Below are 15,243 nucleotides of genomic sequence, written 5' to 3' on the forward strand. Positions count from 1 at the left end.
CCAAAATGCTATGGGGACTCGTCTCTCCTTTAGCACCGCTTTCCACCCTCAGTCAAGTGGTCAAGTGGAACGCGTCAACCAGATTCTAGAAGACATGCTTCGAGCCTCTGTTATCTCATTCGGAATGGACTGGGAGAAGTGCCTTCCATTTGCCGAATTCGCTTACAACAACAGCTATCAATCTAGCTTGGGTAAAGCCCCTTTTGAAGTTCTCTATGGACGACGGTGTCGAACACCCCTTAACTGGTCAGAGACCGGGGAAAGACAATTCTTTGGCCCGGATATGATTCAGGAAGCAGAAGAACAAGTTCGTATCGTTCGTGAAAAGTTGAAAACAGCCCAATCTCGTCAAAAGAGTCAATATGACCGAAAACATAAGGCTATGACTTTCGAGGTTGACGAGAAGGCTTATCTTCGGGTCACCCCTCTGAAGGGAACCCATCGTTTCGGTATCAAAGGCAAATTGGCTCCTCGTTACATTGGACCTTTTCGCATTCTCGCCAAACGAGGAGAAGTTGCCTACCAGTTGGAACTACCTCCGCACCTCTCCAGAGTCCACGATGTCTTCCACGTTTCTCAACTCAGGCGTTGCTTCTCGGATCCTATCCGTGGAGTGGACCACGAAACGCTTGATCTCCAAGATAATCTTACATATCGAGAGTACCCCGTTCGTATCCTCGATCAGGCCGAACGTACCACCCGACGTCATAATATCAAGTTTCTCAAAGTTCAATGGTCGCACCATTCTGAGGATGAAGCAACTTGGGAAAGGGAGGATCGTCTTCGACTTGAATATCCCGCCTTCTTCCCGGAGGAACCCAAATCTCGGGACGAGATTCTTTTGAGTGGGGGTGAGTTGTCACACCCTAGCTAGTCATGCATCAGAGTGTGTGCATCATGTTTAAAATTCCATTTAATTTGAAATGGGGAATTGTGAAACCCTCAGAATCATTTCTGAAAAATGATCCAAATAAAAATTTCTCCAAAAAGGTCCAAGAAAATGCTCATGTTGCTCTCTGAAAATATTGGACAGAGATAAAAATCAAACCAATATTTTTAAGAGCTCATAGGTATTTATTTTGGGCATTTGGAATTAATGCATAAATATTTGCATTGGAAATATATTATTTATATATATTAATATATGTCCAAATATTATGCCAGTTATAAAGGAGCTCTGGAATAATATATCTAGCTCCTGCAAAAATTGGCATAAGGTAAATAAATGATTTAATATTTTATTTAAATCAAAACAAATGTCAGAAATTAGAAAAAGAAAAATAAATAAAAGGAGGAGCTTACCTGGGCTCCTCCCTGTGCAGCCCAGCCAGCTGGCCGGCCCAGCCAGCAGGCGGCCCAGCCCGCCTCCCTCCTCTGTCGTCTTCGTCCTCGACAGAGGGAGGGGAGTGTGGCCGGCGCGCGCGCGCGCCACCGCGCCACGCCACCTGCTCGCCTGCCTGCCTGCCCTCCCCTCCTCCTCTCGATGCCCCGGACGACGCCACGCCCCCTCCCCTGCTCTCTCTCACTCTCCCTCGGTTCTTCCCTCCTCTCCCTCGCTCTCTCTCTCACGGCCGAACACCACCATCGCCGCCGCTCGCCATAACCACGGCCACCGGGCCTCCCTCGCTCCCCCGACTAGCCCAGAGGCTCCGCCTCGACCCCCTCTTCCCTCTCCACCGACCCACAGCCCTCCGGAAGCCCTGCATCGCCGCCATCACCGTCGTCTTCTACCTCGGACCCGCCGGCCATCTTCGTCAAATTCGCCGGCTCCGGACCTCCCCGACCTCGCCGAGCGTCCCCTCGTCATCGCCGTGAGTCACTGACCCTCTCCCCTAACTCAGCATGCTCCCCTCCGTGTTGTAGCCGCCGCCCCCACGAGCACCCGAAGCCGCCGTCCGCCATGGCCGGTGAGCTTCGTGCTCCCGGGCTCCTCCACCTGCGCGCGTTGCCTTCGAGTGCTCCTGACGACCCCAGTAATCCGTAGAGACCCTCAGCTGACCTCGCCGTGCCGTGTAACGCCGAACCCGAGCACGCCCGAGCTCCGGCCGCCGCTGCCGAGCTCGGGGCCATCGTCTCCGGCCGCCCTAGCTGCTGCTGCTTGCTGAAACGGGCGCGGGCGAGCTCCCGCTCTCCGTAGCCGCTCTCCTCCGTCCATTTGGACGCCGGAGGAGCGAACCCGAGCCCTCCGCCACGCCTGTTGCCACCGGCGACGAACCGCCGGCGTGTTAGGCCCTGTTGACCAGGGGTTTGACCTCCCCTGGGTCATTTACATGTGGGCCCGGGGCCCTGCTAAATTGGTTTAGGTACTAATTAAACTAACTACCCCCCCTGACACTGACCAGTGGGCCCCAGCGCCACTAATCCCTAATTAGGATTAATTTAACCCTGTTAAACCCCCCTGTCACTGACGTGTGGCCCCCACACGTCAGGTTTGACCCCAGCCAGCCGCAGTTGACCACTGACGTCATGCTGACGTCATGCTGGCGCAATAATTATATTTCTGGATTTAATTTAAATCAGGAAATTCCAGAATATTATTTAAACTTCAAAAATTCATAACTTTTATTCTGTAACTCCAAATTGGACAAATTATATATGAAAAATGATCAGAAAAATCCAATCTATCCATCTGTACTATTTTCATGCATGATCAAACAAGTTAAATTGATGTTTTAAGCAGAACAAGGAAAAGCACTTTAAAAGGCCATGCTTGAGTTTGAAATTTGAATCTTTGATTCAAATTTGTTCAAACCCTTCTGGTCTTAGTTGCATTAGCCCAACACACTCATATTGCCATGTTTCATGCATGCATCATATTGTTGCACATTGTTTGGTGATGGTTGTGTATCGGTGTCCTTTGCGACAGGTTCTGCCTCCGAGGAGTACCGTGATTACCCTAACGAAGAACCGTATCAGTGCATCGAACCATCAGGCAAGCAACCAACCATTTGATCATATCGATACAATCCCATGTTCTCGCTCCTGCTCTCTTTTACTGCATTAAGACAACGCGTTCAAACTGCTGTGTGCTACGGTAGTTGAACCCATTTCCTCTGCATGACCTGTCATTGCCACAGTAACTAGATGAAACCCACTAGCATGTGTAGGAGTTGATTGAGCCATATGTATGTGTCGTTCCTACCTTGCTATGCCTGCTATGCTTAGAGTCGTGTCAGGTCTGGTTCATCTGGGTGATGGGCTAGAGTGAAATGATTATGTCGGTAATGAGAGTGGTGTGGTGAACACGATTTGGTAAAGGTATCGATGAGAGGCCATGTAGGAGTACATGGTGGGTTGTTTCATTGAAGCCGACCTTAAGCACTGAGATCTGTATGTGTGATTTAAGAATCAGCTACTACCATGCATTGGGCCCGAAACCAATGGACCCTCTCGGCTTCTTATTCACCCTAGTTCTCCGTCCAGGAGTTGCAAGTAGTTTCTGGTGTTTGTAGCCTACTGGAGGCCGTGGACAGCGCTGACCGTAGGGGTGGGCTGTGATGCGGTAGGTACGTGGCCGGGTGTACCGAATACCCGTTAGGTATCTCGGGAACCCTGTTCACATCGTTCGGGGCCGTATGGGAAACCTCGGCCGGACTCCCTGCGGATGGAACCTGAATAGGCGATAAACCTGGACTGGAGGCTTAGGTGATTAGGTAGGTCGTGGCCGACACCCACGTTGAGCTTCCGCTTGAAGGTTGCCGAGTACATGTCGTGTAAACGGCGGTAAGTGGTGAGAGCGTGTATGAAGAAGTACACCCCTGCAGGGTTATCATAATCTATTCGAATAGCCGCGTCCGCGGTAAAGGACTACTTGGTTGCCTATACAGTTCATAGACAAGTAAATGGAAACTGCTAAAAGCCTCAAGATAAGTGTGAGTGCCGAGGATGACTCTTCCGTAGGAAGACGGAGGCGGATCCTCGGTAGTGTATTGAATTGGTGAGTAGTGGACTCGTGTGCGCAAAACCATTTCAAGTTGGAGTATCGTAGGATAGTCTAGCCAAGAGTCAAAGCTGGCTTGCTGCAATAACTCCACCAACCCTTCTTGATAATATGCATGTATGTAGGATCTGATGTAAGTCTTGCTGAGTACCTTTGTACTCATGTTGCTATAATTTACATTTTACAGAAGACGCTGCAACCCCTTCTGATGGGTTCTATGTAGACGTTGACATCAACGAGTAGGCTAAAGGCCCAGGTGGTGATCCTGAGCTTGTGAAGGACCATGTAGTATAGATAGGCTTTCCAAGCCTCTTTTATTTTACTAGTTGTCTGTACTCAGACAAGTTACTTCCGCTGCTGGTTTGTATGACTGTATGACTTGAATGTTGGGTCGTGAGACCCGTACCTTTGTGTATGCTATGTATGGCTCCCTGAGCCTTAAATAAAGTACTTGTGTCGTAGAGTCATGTTGTGATGCTTCGTTGTATTTGCACATATCGAGCATATTGTGTGTATGATTGAAATGCTTGGTATGTGTGGGATCTGACTATCTAGTTGTTTATCTTTAGTAGCCTCTCTTACCAGGAAATGTCTCCTAGTGTTACCGCTGAGCCATGGTAGCTTGCTACTGCTCTGGAACACTTAGGCTGGCCGGCATGTGTCCTTCTTCGTTCCTGTGTCTGTCCCTTCAGGGAAATGTCACGCTTTGAGTACCGGAGTCCTGTTAGCCCGCTACAGCCCGGTTTACCGGAGTCCTGCTAGCCCAGTGCTACAGCCCGGACCCACTTGCTGATGACCGACACGTTCGAAGCTGGGTCATGGATGCATGTCCCTGTAAGTCTGTGCCACTTTGGGTTTACAACTAGTCATGTCAGCCCGGGCTCCTTATCATATGGATGCTAGCGACACTATCATATACGTGAGCCAAAAGGCGCAAACGGTCCCGGCCAAAGGTAAGGCGACACCCGTGGGGATACCGTGCGTGAGGCCGCAAAGTGATATGAGGTGTTACCGGCTAGATCAATGTGACATCGAGTCGGGGTCCTGACAATCTCTTATTAATATTAATGCATCTATATACTTGGTAAAGGGTGGAAGGCTCGGCCTTATGCCTGGTGTTTTGTTCCACTCTTGCCGCCCTAGTTTCCGTCATACCGGTGTTATGTTTCTTGATTTTGCGTCCCTTACGCAGTTGGGTGTCATGGGACCCCCTGACAGTTCGCTTTGAATAAAACTCCTCCAGCAAGTCCCGACCTTGGTTTTACATTTGCCTCACCACCACCTACTTTTCCCTTGGGAGTCGCGCTCCCGAGGGTCATCTTTATTTTAACCCCCCCCCCCCAGGCCAGTGCTTCTCTAAGTATTGGTCCGAACCAGAGCAGTGCGGGACCGTCCCTTGGCAACTTGGGTTACGTTGGTACATGTATGCTTAGCTTATCCGGTGTTGCCCTAAGAACGAGATATGTGCAGCTCCTATCGGGATGTCGGCACATCAAAATGTCATGTAATCGGGGTTCCGAGTCTGATTGTGTCTTCCTGGGAGAAGGAATATCCTTCGTTGACCATGAGAGCTTGTGATGGGCTAAGTTGGGACACCCCTATAGGGTTTGAACTTTCGAAAGCCGTGCCCGCGGTTATGGGAAGATGGGAATTTGTTAATGTTTGGTTGTAGAGAACTTGACACTTGACTTAATTAAAATGCATCAACCACGTGTGTAGCCATGATGGTCTCTTTCCGGCGGAGTCCGGGAAGTGAACACGGTTCTTGTGTTATGCTTGAACGTAAGTAGATTCAGGATCACTTCTTTCTCACTTCTAGTTCACAACCGTTGTGTTGCTTCTCTTCTCGCTCTTATTTGCGTAAGTTAGCCACCATATATGCTTAGTGCTTCCTGCAGCTCCACCCACTACTAGGAAAAGGGCTATAGATAGGATTGACACTAATGGCGCACCAGGTAAGTAGTGCGCCACTACTATATACTAATGGCGCACCAGTTGGTGATGCACCATTAGTGTGGAAGACACTAATGGCGCACCAGAAAACTGGTGCGCCACTAGTGATAATTTTTTTTCATTTTTACATACATACTAATGGCGCATCCTACCGAAGTGCGCCATTACTAGTTCTAACTAGTAATGGCGCACCAGACATGGAGTGCGCCAGTACTGAATTTTTTTTATTCTTTTTTTTTGCAAAACTACTAATGGCGCACCGCCTCACAGTGCGCCATTACTAGTTTAAACTACTAATGGCGCACCCTGTAAAAGTGCGCCATTAGTATATATATATATATATATTTTACTTTTCTGCAAAACTACTAATGGCGCACCACCTGCAGGTGCGCCATTAGTAACCAGGGTTACTAATGGCGCATTTGCAGGTGGTGCGCCATTAGTAACCTGGGACCCAACAAGATATTTTGGACAGCCCCACACCTACCCACTCACTTTCCCCACTTCATTCCCTCCACCTCCTTCTCCAAGCTTTCGGCTGCCTCCTCCTCCTCACCTCATTTCCACCATATATTCATCAAAATTAAGTGATGAAATTACCTTTTTTGATAGGTAAGTAAGGGGAAAGCTATCTTCATGATGTAGATCTACTTTTTTTCTCCCTAGCTCGCTCCAACAACGTGCACATGCACTTTTTATGGCCTAGCTAGATCTATGTATGTTTTTGGTGTTGCATGTGTTTGTGGTGTTGCATATATGTTTGTGTTTGCAGGTACCGGTATTTGAAATGCGATAGTTGCCAATATTTTGCCGGAATGTTGATTCATTTCCGTTTCAGCGAGAATTTTGGCACTATGCATTCTTTTTGGTCCTATTTTTAGGGAAGGTCATGCCAAATTTTTTCTTGGTTCTGAAATATCGTTTTGCTCTACCCTGCAGGCGACCATGGTCCGCACGATGACCGAAGACATCGTGAATAGGTTTTTTAGCTCCACGAAGGCCGAGATGCTTCAAAAGAACTAGACGGAGATAAGATGTCCGTGTCGAAGATGCAAGCTGAAGAGCCTTATTGCGGACCCGGATTCCGGGCAGGTGCGGGACCACCTGCTCTTGCGTGGTTTCATGGATGGCTATCGGTGGCAAGGTGATGAAGATGACTATGAAGTCGTCCATGGGGGCCGGGCAAGAAATGAGGAAGGGCAACAGGACAAGTACCACCGCGGCGAGGGCGGGCGAGAAGACGAAGAATCTCTAGGACATGATCACGACGGTGATGCTGTACACAGTCATCATGTAGAAGATGTCATACATGATGATGAGGAAGATCAAGACGAAGGGCATGATCATGAAGATGAAGATGCCGGAGCAGACGATGATGGAGGCTGGGTGCAGTACCCTCATATTCAAGAGCTCCTTCTCAAGCAGACGGATAACGCAAGAGCTGCCGCCCGAGAGAAAGCCAAGCTGGATCAACTGGAGATTGACGCGGTTACTCCATTGTATGAAGGATGCATGCCCAAGGATACCCGCCTGAAAGTAACGCTCATGGCTCTGGAGATGAAGGTAAAACACAAAATGACCGACGCATGCTTCGACGAGAACATGTCATTCTGGCACGAACGTCTTCCCAATGGGAACAAGTGCCCGACCAGTTTCGAGGAGGCGAAGAAAATCGTGTGTCCTCTGGATTTACCGCACGTGAAATACCATGTGTGCATGAACAATTGCATCATTTATCGGGACGAGCACACGGAGTCTACCATATGTCCAGTGTGCGGCGTCACTCGATACAAGAAGAGGAAGAAAGATCCTCGAAAATCGGTGTGGTACTTTCCGATCACTCCTCGTCTACAGAAGTTTTTTGCGGACCCTAAGGTAGCAAAGCTCCTGCGTTGGCACGCGGATAGGTAGGAGAAGAAGCGGGAAGATGACGAAAATGATCCGGAGATAAATAAAAAAGACAAGATGCTGAGTCACCCTAAGGATGCGAGCCAGTGGCAAGCGTTGAACTTTGAATACCCAGAATTTGGGAAGGATCCAAGGAACATCGTGCTGGGCGCGAGCGCCGATGGAGTCAATCCGTTTGGCAGCCAGAGAAGCACACATAGCACGTGGCCTGTGTTTGTGTGGATGTACAACCTTCCCCCTGGTTGTGCATGAAGAGGAAGTACATTCACATGAGTATGCTAATTGAAGGGTCGGAACAACCAGGGAACAACATCAATCTGTATCTGGGGCTGCTGAAAGAGGAGCTAGACACGCTGTGGAAAACGCCAGCCAATACGTGGGACGCCGCAGAGAAAGAATATTTCCCTATGAGAGCCGCACTTCTCACGACGGTGCACGACTATCTCGGTTACGGATATCTCGCGGGGCAGGTAGTCCACGGATTTTCTGGATGCGTAAGGTGCATGGATAACACAACGTATCGCCAGCTAGATAGAGATCCCGGATCTTCGAAAACCGTGTTCATGGGACATCGAAGGTGGCTTCGCGACGATGACCCATGGAGGAAACGCAAGGATCTGTTCGATGGTGAAACCGAACCCCGAAAACGCCCGCGTACGAGGAGCGGCGAGGAAATAGACGAGCTGTTGAAAAATTGGAAAGACTGCCCACTGCCGGGAAAGAAGCAAAAGGCGCCAGAGCTGGGAAAGAAGCAAAAGGCGCCAGAGCCGCTGCTGAAGGTATGGAAAACGAGGTCTGTTTTCTGGGACTTGCCGTATTGGAAGATCCACTGTGTGCCTCACAGCCTTGATGCCATGCATATCACGAAGAACGTGTGCGAGAGTCTGCTTGGTACCCTGCTCAACATGCCTGAGAGGACCAAAGATGGGCCGAAAGCAAGGGCAGACTTGAAATCAATGGGCATTAGGCAGGAGCTTCAGACTAATGATGATGATGATGATGAGGTGAAGCAGGACATAGAAACTCGTCGCAAAGGCAAAAAGGCCAAGAATACCGGAAGTGACTACCCTCCCGCGTGCTTCACTCTAAGTCAGGAGGAGATCGAGCAGTTTTTCACCTGCCTCGTAGGAGTAAAACTTCCTTACAGTTACGCGGGGAAGATAAGCAGATACCTAGACCTAGCGAAGCAGAAGTTCAGCGGGATGAAGTCTCACGACTGTCACGTGCTGATGACGCAGATACTTCCAGTTGCAAAATGTGGGATCATGGACGTGCACGTCCGTGAAACGCTATTTGGCCTATGCAACTTTTTCGACGTCATCTCTCGGAAGTCGATTGGCGTGAGGCAACTCAGAAGGCTACAGGAAGAGATCGTGGTGATACTATGCGAGCTTGAGATGTACTTCCCGCCCGCATTCTTCGATGTTATGGTGCATCTGCTGGTCCATATCATGGAGGATATCATCCAACTCGGTCGATGTTCCTGCACAGCATGATGTCGTTCAAAAGGATGAATGGTGTCATCAAAGGATACGTTCGCAACATGTCACATCCAGAGGGAAGTATAGCCAGGGGCTTTCTGACTGAAGAGTGCATCTCCTACTGCACGAATTATCTAGGCATCGAGAACCCCGTTGGTCTGCCCGTCAACAGGCACCTCGGCAGGCTCGCTGGATGGGGTCACCGTGAGGGTTGCCGCGGAATGCATGTCGACTTCGAGGGTCGACTCGCCGACTTTGAAAGAGGAAACCTAGTCGTGCTACAACACATAGACGTGGTCGATCCTTGGGTGGTAGAGCACAAAACCTTTATTGATAAGACGTACAATGACCGAGGCCAACAGAGGACGGACGGAGATATAATCAAAGCTTCTGTCGTACCCTTTACATGAGGATTCTTCCGCGGAAGAACAACTCATATTCGCCTTGTCATAGGGCGCCGAGCACAACTTGATGACCTATGAGGCGTACGATATCAATGGCTACACATTCTACACCGAGGACAAGGACATGAAGAGCGATGGTTATCAGAACTCCGGGGTAACGATGGAATCCTACACCGGTAACGACAAGGACAGATACTACAGAAGGATCGAGGAGATCTGGGAGCTGAGCTATGTTGGAGAGAAGGTCCCGATGTTCCGTGTCAGATGGGCCAAGAGCGTCCTAAAAGAAGACCGGTATTTCACCACCATGGTTATACCCGAAGCCAAATCCAAGACCGCGGGCGCAAACGTCACCGCGAAAAATGAGCCATGGGTACTGGCTTCCCAAGTGGACCAATGCTTCCTCATTACCGACCCGTCAAAGCCCAGTCGTGTTGTCGTGAGGAGAGGCAAAAGGAAGATCATCGGAATGGATGGAGTAGCCAATGAGCAAGACTTCGACAAGTACGGCGACCCGAAGATCGAACATGATGAAGACGATGAAGTAGCAGCACACACCATAAGAAGAAGCAGGACCACCCTACCTAAAGGACGTCCGTTCCATAGAAGAACTCCATTTGCAAAAAAGAAGGGCAAGAAGATTGTGAACAGATAGCTAGCTAAGATTGATTGTATTTAAATTGTAGTCTTCATTTCTCGATTGTATTTCATGGGCACCTTTTCATATCATGAATATTTTTAAATTTCACGGGCACTTTTTGAATTCATGAGGACACTCGATCTCGATCCCCCTCCACTGCTGCCGACGTGCACCCGGCCCCCCGCACCCTCCCCCGCCGCCAACGGGCACCCCCCGCACCCTCCCCCGCTCCACCGCCGCCGCCGATGATATTTTCAAGTAACAAATTTGAATATATTTTTTAAAAAATTGTTACTGTTTTTATAAAAAATATTACTGTTATGATTTAAACAAGTTTGAACATATTTAAACACAAATAAATATCAAAAAGCATTAAAATTCAAAAAAAATATTGCGGAGCCTGGGAATCGAACCCAGGACCTCCTGTGTGTGTGCTGCGTGCTGACCAGTCGGGCTAGTGGGCAAGTTCTTATGTGGATTGGGTTAGGTGCAATATAACCTGTGCTCGAACTGTAATAAAAAAAATTCTAATGGCGCACCGCTGCGGGGTGCGCCATTGCTATCTAAAAAAAGATTTCTAATGGCGCACCGCTGCGGGGTGCGCCATTGCTATCTAAAAAAAAGATTTCTAATGGCGCACCGCTGCAGGGTGCGCCATTGCTATCTAAAAAAAGATTTCTAATGGCGTACCGAGGTCTGGTGCGCCATTAGTAAGCTTCCCCCTAGCTATCTCCCTCTCCCTCGCCAGATCCCCTTCGACCCTCTATCGCTCGCCACCAGATCCCCATCGATCGATCGACCCACCCCCAACCCAACCCCAGAAGCGAGTGAGCGACCGCCTAGGGTTTCGACCGCTGCCATCCGCCATGCCTCATCCTCCCGTCCGTCGCCTTCGCCGCTCCGTCGCCCCGTCGCCCTCGCCGCTCCGTCGCCCCGTCGCCCTCGCCGCTCCGCCCCAACCAAGGTGCTCCCTCCACCCCGCCTGCCCCTGCCGTCCTCCGCCACCGGCCCCCTGCTCTCCTTCGACCGCGGCGAGCGAGGAACCAGACGAGCTCGGACCCCAACCCCGACCCCAACCCCTCCGGCGACCAGGTACCTCTCCTCCTTCCTCCTTCCTCCCTCTCTCCACCATTCCCCATTCCCTCCCTCCCCTCGACCGTGCTAGTCTATGGTTGCAAGATTGGGGAGGGCCTCCTCCTTCCTCCTTTTCCACTGCTGGTGGCAACATCCTCAACCCCCCGTCTTTTATTCATTTTTGTTAGTTTGATTATCTGTAAATTGATGTGCCATGACCCAGTAGAGGCATATCCGAATTTTGTGTTTAGTTTTCTCACCCCAAATTGCATCCCATGACCCAGTAGACTAGTACAGATGACATGCCATGACCTAGTGCACTAGTAGAAATGTCATGGCAAATTTCACCACCATTCTGTACCATGGTATTTTTGTGATATGTAGTTTTTGATCTGGTTCAAAACTGGTAGGGGTATTCTAGGGCAATTTCCAATATGCAGTGAATGGAAAATTTAGATTCGTTCCACCACAATTTTTCCATTTTGTTTTTAGGGAGAACCAAATTTTGCCGCAGCAAATTCATACGTTCTGCCATCACTACATATGAGTTCTTTCTTGCCATGTCGTAGTTGCCACCAAGTTTTACATTTCTGTCATAGTTTTGACGTGTCAATCGCATTATTTCTTCGAGCTGATGCATTGATTATGCCTTTGAGGCAGTTAGTTAACCTCTCACCTTTGTTCATGCAGGGATATTATTCTTGGAAAAGCCACTGTTGGTGACGGAATAGAAAGATAAGCAGGTACCTATCTTCAGTCCCAATCTAACAGGGTAGTCCATGGATTCAAACTAGCTAAAGGAGATTCAAACTACCAAACCTTTAGGTTAACAACTCAACACAAACCAATCCCTGAAAGCAAAAACTCAACACAAACCAAGTGCATTATTTTTGCGACTGTTTTCATGTTTGCAGAACCAATATTTTTGTGCCAACAATTAGTTTACTCCCTCATGCCAACAACCACTCATTTTTCAGTTAACTCCTTATAGTTCAGATCATATTTTGATTGTCAACAATAGTGGACTTTTAAGGCTTTTTTAGAGGCAATACTAGTGGATATTAGGCCTTTTTACAGGCAATAATAGTGGAATTTTAGGCTTTTTTGGAGGAGTGTGTTTCATGCTGGCCTACAGTGATGAATTAGTCAGAATTGTGTATGATTGTGCCTAAAGTAGATAATCTAAAGATACAGACAAAATAATTAGGGGAGCATGTGTCAATCTAAAGTATATTGTCAACTTCCAACATTTGCTCTGTTGTCCATGTGGTTGAAGCAATGAAGTTGAGTGTGTCATTCTTGAGCTGAAATAGAACTTGACAGCCTGTACAGTGAATATATGCAGTGAACAGAAATTGACAGGTTTTCTTGACTGAATTCAGTCCTGTACAGTGAATATATGCAGTCAATATACAATCATTGTAATTTTTGGGAGTAATTTTTGGTGTCAAATCACTCAAGCAGTAACTGAATTTTTAAACTGAACTTGACACAATACTATTCAGTTAATTTGCTTGGACAGTAGTATGTATGGTGTTATGCCCTATTATCTCTGTTCAGTTGACTAATGAAGCACTAGGCTAATCCATGGTACAAGTTCACCTGTGAACACTTGAAATTAGTTAGGACATCCCGTACTGATAGATGTAAATTGTGTCCAGTAGGCTTTGAAGCATCGGTTTTTCCTGTTTCTAACTCTGAATCTGATATAAACCATACTGTTGGCATAAGTGGTCTTTTCTATATGTGCTGATGATTTGTTAATATAAAGCTATAGATGATGTTGTACTTGTGATGATGCTACTTGTGATCTTCTCAAATAACCCATTGGCGACTTCATTACGCGGGGATAATGATATTGCAGGTATCCTGAGAGGCCCTTGAGTTTGCCGGAATGTCGATTAACTTCCGTTCCAGCAAATTCGGGTACTCCATATGTCCTATTTTCAGCAAAGGTCATGCTGAAATTTTCCGTGAATTTTAGCATGACTTTGCTAAAAATAGGACATATGGGGTACTTGCGACTAATGCATGGGCTGGGGTATCTTAGTACTTAGTTAAGTAGGATCAACTGCCCCGCCATTCTTGCTGCATAGGTGGCAATAGAGCCAAGTGATTAGTGCCAAGTGATTAGGCCCAACCTAGGGTGCCTCGGCATCGATAAACCCTAAATGATGAAAACTTAACTTAGCATTTAGGGTGCCTCGGCGTCGACAAACCCTAAATGATGAAACCTTGGCTTCTATAGGTTGCCTCGGTGTCGATGAGAACCTAAATGATGTACGCTTAGGCTTTTAGGGTGCCTCGGCGTTGACAAACCCTAAATGATAAAAGCTTAGCTTTTAGGATGCCTCGGTGTCAACAAACCCTAAATGATGAGACCATGATCTTGTTCCTTGACAATAACCAACTTTTTGACCAAACTTTTTTCCTATTTAGAGCGAAACATGGCCCACAACGATGAGGCCGGCGGTTCGGGCGGCAAGCAATTCTGGGAGCTGTCCCAGGAGTTGGAGGAAGAACCCCACCGCTATGAGGATGCCGCGGAAGACACCGACCCTGACTACACAACCGCTAGTGGCGTCGGTGTAGGATCTAGAAGTAGATGTGTCTAGAGGGGGGTGATTAGACACTTTGTGCTAAAGTTGCAATTTTTAAGCTTTTTCGGTTTAAGTAGAGTTTAGGCACAAATTCAACACACACAATACATATCAAGCAGGCATGCAAAGAGTATATGAGCAGCGGAATGTAAAGCATGCAACTTGCAAGAATGTAAAGGGAAGGGTTTGGAGATTTCAAACGCAATTGGAGACACGGATCTTTTTCCCGTGGTTCGGATAGGTGGTGCTATCCTACATCCACGTTGATGGAGACTTCAACCCACGAAGGGTAACGGTTGCGCGAGTCCACGCAGGGCTCCACCCAAGGGCAACGGTTGCGCGAGTCCACACAGGGCTCCACCCACGAAGGGTCCACGAAGAAGCAACCACCCACAAAGGGTCCACGAAGAAGCAACCTTGTCTATCCCACCATGGCCATCGCCCATGAAGGACTTGCCTCACTAGCAGTAGATCTTCACGAAGTAGGCAATCTCCTTGCCCTTACAAACTCCTTGGTTCAACTCCACAATCTTGTCGGAGGCTCCCAAGTGACACCTAGCCAATCTAGGAGACACCACTCTCCAAGAAGTAACAAATGGTGTGTAGGTAATGAACTCCTTGCTCTTGTGCTTCAAATGATAGTCTCCCCAACACTCAACTCTCTCTCATAGGATTTGGATTTGGTGGAAAGAAGATTTGAGTGGAAAGCAACTTGGGAAGGCTAGAGATCAAGATTCATATGGTAGGAATGGAATGTCTTGGTCTCAACACATGAGTAGGTGGTTCTCTCTCAGAACATATGAGTAGGAATGGTGTGTGTGTTCTGATGGCTCTCTCATCGCATGAGAAGGAAGTGGAGGGGTATATATAGCCTCCACACAAAATCCAACCGTTACACACAATTTACCAATCTCGGTGGGACCGAATCAGAAAACTTGGTCTGACCGAAGTAGTAAACCTAGTGACCGTTAGGAATTTCGGTGGGACTGACATGCAACTCGGTAGGACCGATTCGGTTAGGGTTTGGGCATAACATAATCTCGGTGAGACCGATTACACAAACTCGGCGAGACCGAATTTGGTAATTAGCTAACCAGAGAGTTGGTCAGGCAAACTCGGTGGGACCGATTTGCTCTTTCGGTGAGACCGAGTGGAACTCGGTGAGACCGAAAAGTTACAAAGGGGAAACACTGAGTTTACATTGCAATCTCAGTGGGACCGATTGCATATCTCGGTGGGACCG

This window comes from Triticum aestivum, chromosome 6A (assembly GCF_018294505.1).
Source record: "Triticum aestivum cultivar Chinese Spring chromosome 6A, IWGSC CS RefSeq v2.1, whole genome shotgun sequence".
In the NCBI taxonomy this organism is placed as follows: domain Eukaryota; kingdom Viridiplantae; phylum Streptophyta; class Magnoliopsida; order Poales; family Poaceae; genus Triticum; species Triticum aestivum.